We start from the raw sequence: 6,000 nt of genomic DNA, 5'->3' as shown, positions 1-6,000 counted from the left end.
CTCACTGACTCTTTACAGGCTACTTGGGCAACTTTTTGTACCAAATCATGAGGCATATAGTTTTAACATATACCTTCATCCAAACTCCAGCCTGAAGGCTTGAGTTTGTTTTTCAGAAACATTCAGAAGAAACATTCAGAAAAGAAACAACCAGCAAAACATAAGCTGAGCAAGGCAAGAAGACTTCCCAGACAGATTCCCCTGTATATTAGCCGTATTTGCCCGTGACTATCATAACAAAAAAGGCAATGATGTACCTTACAGGACAATTGCCACCATGAATTTTTCTTTACTTAGCAAAATAAGATGTTACCTCAACAGAAGTGGTAATAAATGATATTTTGGATTACATTCTTGTCTATTTTTCTGACTTTAAACACTGATGAATGATATACTTGGCCCTTTTGTTCTACTATTTCTCATTCTGTCCTCTCTCCCTCTTTTAACAAGTCTTAAAAGACAGTTCAGTGGTTGTTCTTTTGTTTGGAAATGATTAATAAGTTTAAAAATAAACCATTTGTTTTACCAGATAATCCATTTTTTTCTAAAGACTGGTTGGAAGTATTTTGTACCATTTGTAAGATTCAACACTTAATCCAGAATTCTTATTTTGTTATAGTTGCTGGCAATGATCCTATCAAAAAGCAAAGTTGTTGGTAGTCTCATCCATAAGAGAGACCACTTTAAGAAATGTAAATTATTTTCTTGCTTGTAACAAAGATTTTAAAACTTGAAGAGGACTTTTACTCTTCAAGATAAATGGCTGTACAAAGATACTGAATGACTCCAGCTGTCACGTGTACTTTACAGCAGGAGAGAAACTATTTTATTACTCTTTCTTTGAGATTCCCATCTAAGTATGGTCACAGATAGCAACAGAGCGAGTTGTTCCAGACTTCACAGTTGTAAAGCCAGAAATACTAGCTTAAAAAGTGTTTCTCCATTTACTGTCATTCCTAATATATTTCTAAGTAGCTCATTAAAAATTTGGTGAAAAAAAAATGCAAACTGTACTATAAGCTCCTCTGGAAATGCTGTTTCCCTATAGACCTATTAGCTTTGATGGATAATCTCTGGAGAATCTCACACCAGCAACTAAGACCCTTTGTTGCAGCTGTCTGTCATCACACTGCCAAAGTAGGCATGGCAGAAGGCAATATATGCCTACACCTCTGTCACAGTTTACTGTCCAGCATCTTCATTTAAACATGACTGCATTAGCAGTGTGAGCACAGGTCCAAGGTTTGCACCAGAAGAAATCTCCCCTTTGCTCAGTTCCAGTCCAGGAGCGACCAACATCTGGCATATGCTGTGGAGGTACCATCTAAAGATGGTATAACAACTGCTACAAGACTCACTAGCCAACTTTCATCAGAGCTCTTAGATTTTCACATACTGCTCACCTGCACACTATAACATTTATTTCCCCAGGCTGAAGAAACCTGTTTACCAATCTGCCAAAGGAGTGCTTAGTGCTGTAAGAAACCGAGCAGGGAGTCTCAAAAGAGCCTTACCTCAAGATGGCCCTTTCGTACCAGACTGAAAGTTGCCGAGTGCTCTATTTCTGGGGAGAAGGGTTTCCCAAAAGCAGACCATTCAGACAGGAGTCATGCAAAAGTTTTCTGGAAGCTTTCACACAAGATGAATGGGGTGAAGAGAGACTTCTTGGCAACAAAATAGGTAGACTTACAGTCCAGGGGACTGCAGAGATTCTCAGAGGTGTTGGCTGGTTTGGAGGGCTCCCTAAATTACCCTAAGGACCACTAATATCTACCTGACCTACACTTTCCCCTTCTGTAATGATCGTCTGCAGGTGCATCAGTCAGTCTCTTCACAATTTCTACTGCAATGAGTGCATAATCTTGGACACAGATGGTGTGACACAAACACAGTATCACAGTAGGCAGGTAGATGGATAAATTTTAATGTAATAAAGGAATAACTGCTTGCTTTCTTCCTCATTTTCTCTGCTCCTGCTTTTCTCATTAGCTCCTCAGAACTTGGGTTCTGTCATGACTCCTCCTTGCAAACAAAAGTGGAGTATTCTGGTAAGTAGATTCATTGTGTGTCCCCATTTCTTGTCTTCTGCCAAACTAGAAAATCTTGAGAAGAGGAATCCTTTGTGGAAAGGGAACAAAGCAGTGGGCAGAGAGTGCAGAAAAACTTCTAAGGTTATGGTAATGAGGAAGAAGGTGTGAATGCAGAAATATGATCCAAGTAGAGCATAGTTTTTCTGAGAGTGATCATGATACAGTTAAGTATATTTTCTTCTCTGTTTCTTCTCTTTGTTACCATTCTTAATCCATGAGAAGCATAAGTGATTATAAGCAGCTACATGAGGGCATAAGTTTTGCATCATAGTTAAAGCAAAAAAAAAAAAAAGTATTTTCTTGTTTCTCAACCACATTTTTCATTGTACAGCTCAGAGAAAGTAAGAATCAAATTACTACCTCTGCTCATGGAAATTATTACATTACCTCCTCAAGGTGTTCTAGAGTGTTCCACCAAAGCAACCTCTAGATGACACATGAGAATATTAGAAGAGGTATAAGAAAAGAAAAGCAATCTTGTTTAAATGAAAATCTCTTCAAGTGTTGAGAAGTATATTGTGAACACACAGTTATGAGTTACAGTTGTATTATCAGTATGTGCTGAAAACCACATCATTCTTGGTCGTGTTCTTCTAAGTCAATGATTTCTGTTTACAGAAACATTTTTGTATCTTTCTGAATTTAACTGTAATATATGATCAGAGAAAAAGTGACTAAATAAAACAGAAATGAAGGTGCCATAAAGATTATTTCATTTATGGCAAGATGGATAATTATAGATAAGGTTACATAAATTGCCTCTATCCTGAGTTCCTATTTTCAGTCATTTATTTAAATTATCAATAACTACTACATTTAGCAACTAAACCACTCAAATAATTTCCACTTAGAATGACTAGAAATCCCAGTGTTTTCCACTATGAGAAAAACATTTTCTTTAAGGATATGCTTTGCATCATTTTTAAAACCCCCATACAACCAAAAAGTCTAGAGTCAAAAAACTTTTGCACATTTGAGCAGGAAACATTTTGACATTTGAACCAGGAAAAGCCCTCACTGAAATTAAATTTTCCATGCTATACTTTGTGAAAGAGGCAATGCAGAGAAAGCCATAAAAATCATGACATCAGTTCTCTTGTCAAGGGAAACTCATGTCAAACTGGCAGAGATTTGAACAAATGGAAAGGTTCTTTACCTTCTGTAGGTCAAAACCCAAACAAAATCTGCCAGGAAAGGAGGGGACAATGTTAAACTCGCCACAGCCATGGCCCATAAAACTGGTACTTGGATGAGAGTAATATGGCTTCTAGAGGTTAATCTCTAAAACTGGATGATTTCATTACTGGATACTTTGGTTTTACAGCTGATTTCCATGTTGTATAAAGTGGCTAGAGTAAGAACCCTCGCATGACAAGCCTTGCACCATTACAAAGACAAACTATTAAACTTTTTATTATTAAAAACATCAACAGGACGAAATAGTGAACAGGCAGATTCATTTTCAGGAAGACAAAGACTAGATATGTTCACCTGAGGGCACAGAAAGATGAGAGAAAGATAAAACAAAATGGATTTACCATAGATGCCAAATGTCCTTGATGGGTGATGCAGCACGTAAAAAATATCAGAATAATTAGAACTGTGTAAATGCCAAAAAGCCTTTTCATTAATGACTTGTTAGATCAGAGCAGAAAATTTGTTTCAGATGAGTTCACGTCTGCTCTCCTTGAACATCCAAGCAATCAAACTTCATTACAGATGTGCTCCTGGAAAGCACATCTTATGGATATATGCTCAACTATTTGCACAACTTGTATGAACACTCATCATGGAAAATCTCTCTTTCTCATCAGGGATGAGATACTGTTGCAGAGGCAGGACTGAAGTCTTCAAGCACTTCAAGCAGACACAAAGACTGAAATTCCATGCTGCATCACAGGGGTAGAGAAGAAAGACATGGGCAAGGGGAGGACTGACTCTGCTTTAAATTTCATTAATTCATAGGCTGCCACAGGTCTTCAAGGTTAAGTAAATTGTGGCTGGTTATGGGCCATAAAATTCTACACAATCTCTGTATCTCCCTTGTATGCGCTCTATGTTTTACTAGAAGCTGCACTTGTCATTGAAAGACTGGTACCAAGGGAGGATGCTGAAGGGCAGAGAGTACTAATCAGACACATACCGTAAACCATAATTTGAACAAATACTGTCTTGCAGTGTGAAATCATAATATATACATGAAAACTACCTTTAAAATAATCTTACAAATCTACCTAAATAATGGATTTTCTCGGGGACTTTATGCTTCATATAAGGAAAAAAATGCAGGACAGTGCTGTAATATAGATAAATGTTGACTGGAAATATGACAGAGTCCTCCAGCATAATTTACTGGTAATTCAGATTATAAATCTGAACTTCAAGGGCAGAAAGACAGTGTAATAATTCAACCACCAATTACCAGTGCTCACTTCCAATTAAACCCAATATAATGAAACTTAATCAACAGATTATTTTATTTCAAGAATTGAAGTTCTTTAATTAATCTCATGTTTCTATCTCACATTCCAAAGCCCACAGTGACCAGGTCCTAAATTTATGTTTTTGTTGTTACTATTTCCTATCACGGTTTGCTCCAGTTTCCAGTACTTTACATAGCCTAGAAAAAGCAAATTTCAACCTACTGACAATAGACTTGTTTCCCCTGTTTAACTTCACAAACTTTTAAGTAGTTCAGTTTGCAGGCATCCACAGGTTGAAAAACCTTGTATTTTAAATACACAGGCCTTATTGACAAGCCTCTCTTGCTCCTTTTGCCTGTCTTTAGGTGACAAAAAAAGACAATAAGAAAATGGTAGAAGGTTGAATAAAATCAAAATTTTCTACCTTTTCCCCTCTAGTCTTTCCCCCTGTTTTTAAATACTAAACTAATAAGTAAAAAAATCAGTAAGACTCAGGAATTAAGGTGGAAACAGGTTCTCTCAGAGTCATTCTCCCTTGCGCTTTACCATTAACGTTCCTTTGTGTATAATCACCCTCCTTTGAAAGTCTTTGCCTTTTCTGTTGCATCCTGTCTCAAATTTTCATTTTGTTGTGGTGCTGTGTGTGACTTATTCCTTCCCCAATAGTGTTTTCTATTTTTAAGAAACAAATTTTGCTATAATTTTTATTAATTTCATGTTACTTCTTTACTTCTTTTTACTACCTTTAGTTTTCTTTATCCCATCTCTCTCATTTTTCTTCAACTACGTGGTTTACATTCAAGTGTTTGCTTTCAAATTGTAACTAATATAATTTAAGGCCTATATCATAGAATCGGAACCACGGAATCATTCAGGTTGGAAAAGACCCTTGGGATCATCGAGTCCAACCACCAGCCCTACTCTACAAAGTTCTCCCCTACACCATATCCCCCAACATCTCTTCTAAACGACCCTTAAACACATCCAGGGATGGTGACTCCACCACCTCCCTGGGCAGCCTATTCCACTGTCTGAACACTCTTTCTGTGAAAAATTTTTTCCTAATGTCCAGTCTAAACCTCCCCTGTTGCAGTTTAAAGCCATTCCCTCTTGTTCTATCACTAATTACCTGTGAGAAGAGACCAGCACCAACCTCTCTACAATGTCCTTTCAGGTAGCTGTAGAGAGTGATGAGGTCTCCCCTCAGCCTCCTCTTCCTCAAACTAAACAGTCCCAGCTCCTTCAATCACTCCTCACAGGATTTGTTCTCCAGGCCCTTCACCAGCTTCGTTGCCCTCCTCTGCACTCGCTCCAGCACCTTGATATCTCTCTTGTATTGAGGTGCCCAAAACTGGACACAATACTCCAGGTGCGGCCGCACCAGTGCAGAGTACAGGGGGACTATCACCTCCCTACTTCTGCTGGTCACACTATTTCTAATACAAGCCAGGATGCCGTTGGCTTTCTTGGTCACCTGGGCACACTGC

This window comes from Strix aluco, chromosome 2 (genome assembly GCF_031877795.1).
Source record: "Strix aluco isolate bStrAlu1 chromosome 2, bStrAlu1.hap1, whole genome shotgun sequence".
Classification (NCBI taxonomy): Eukaryota; Metazoa; Chordata; class Aves; order Strigiformes; family Strigidae; genus Strix; species Strix aluco.
Note: the sequence above shows the minus strand (reverse complement) of the source record.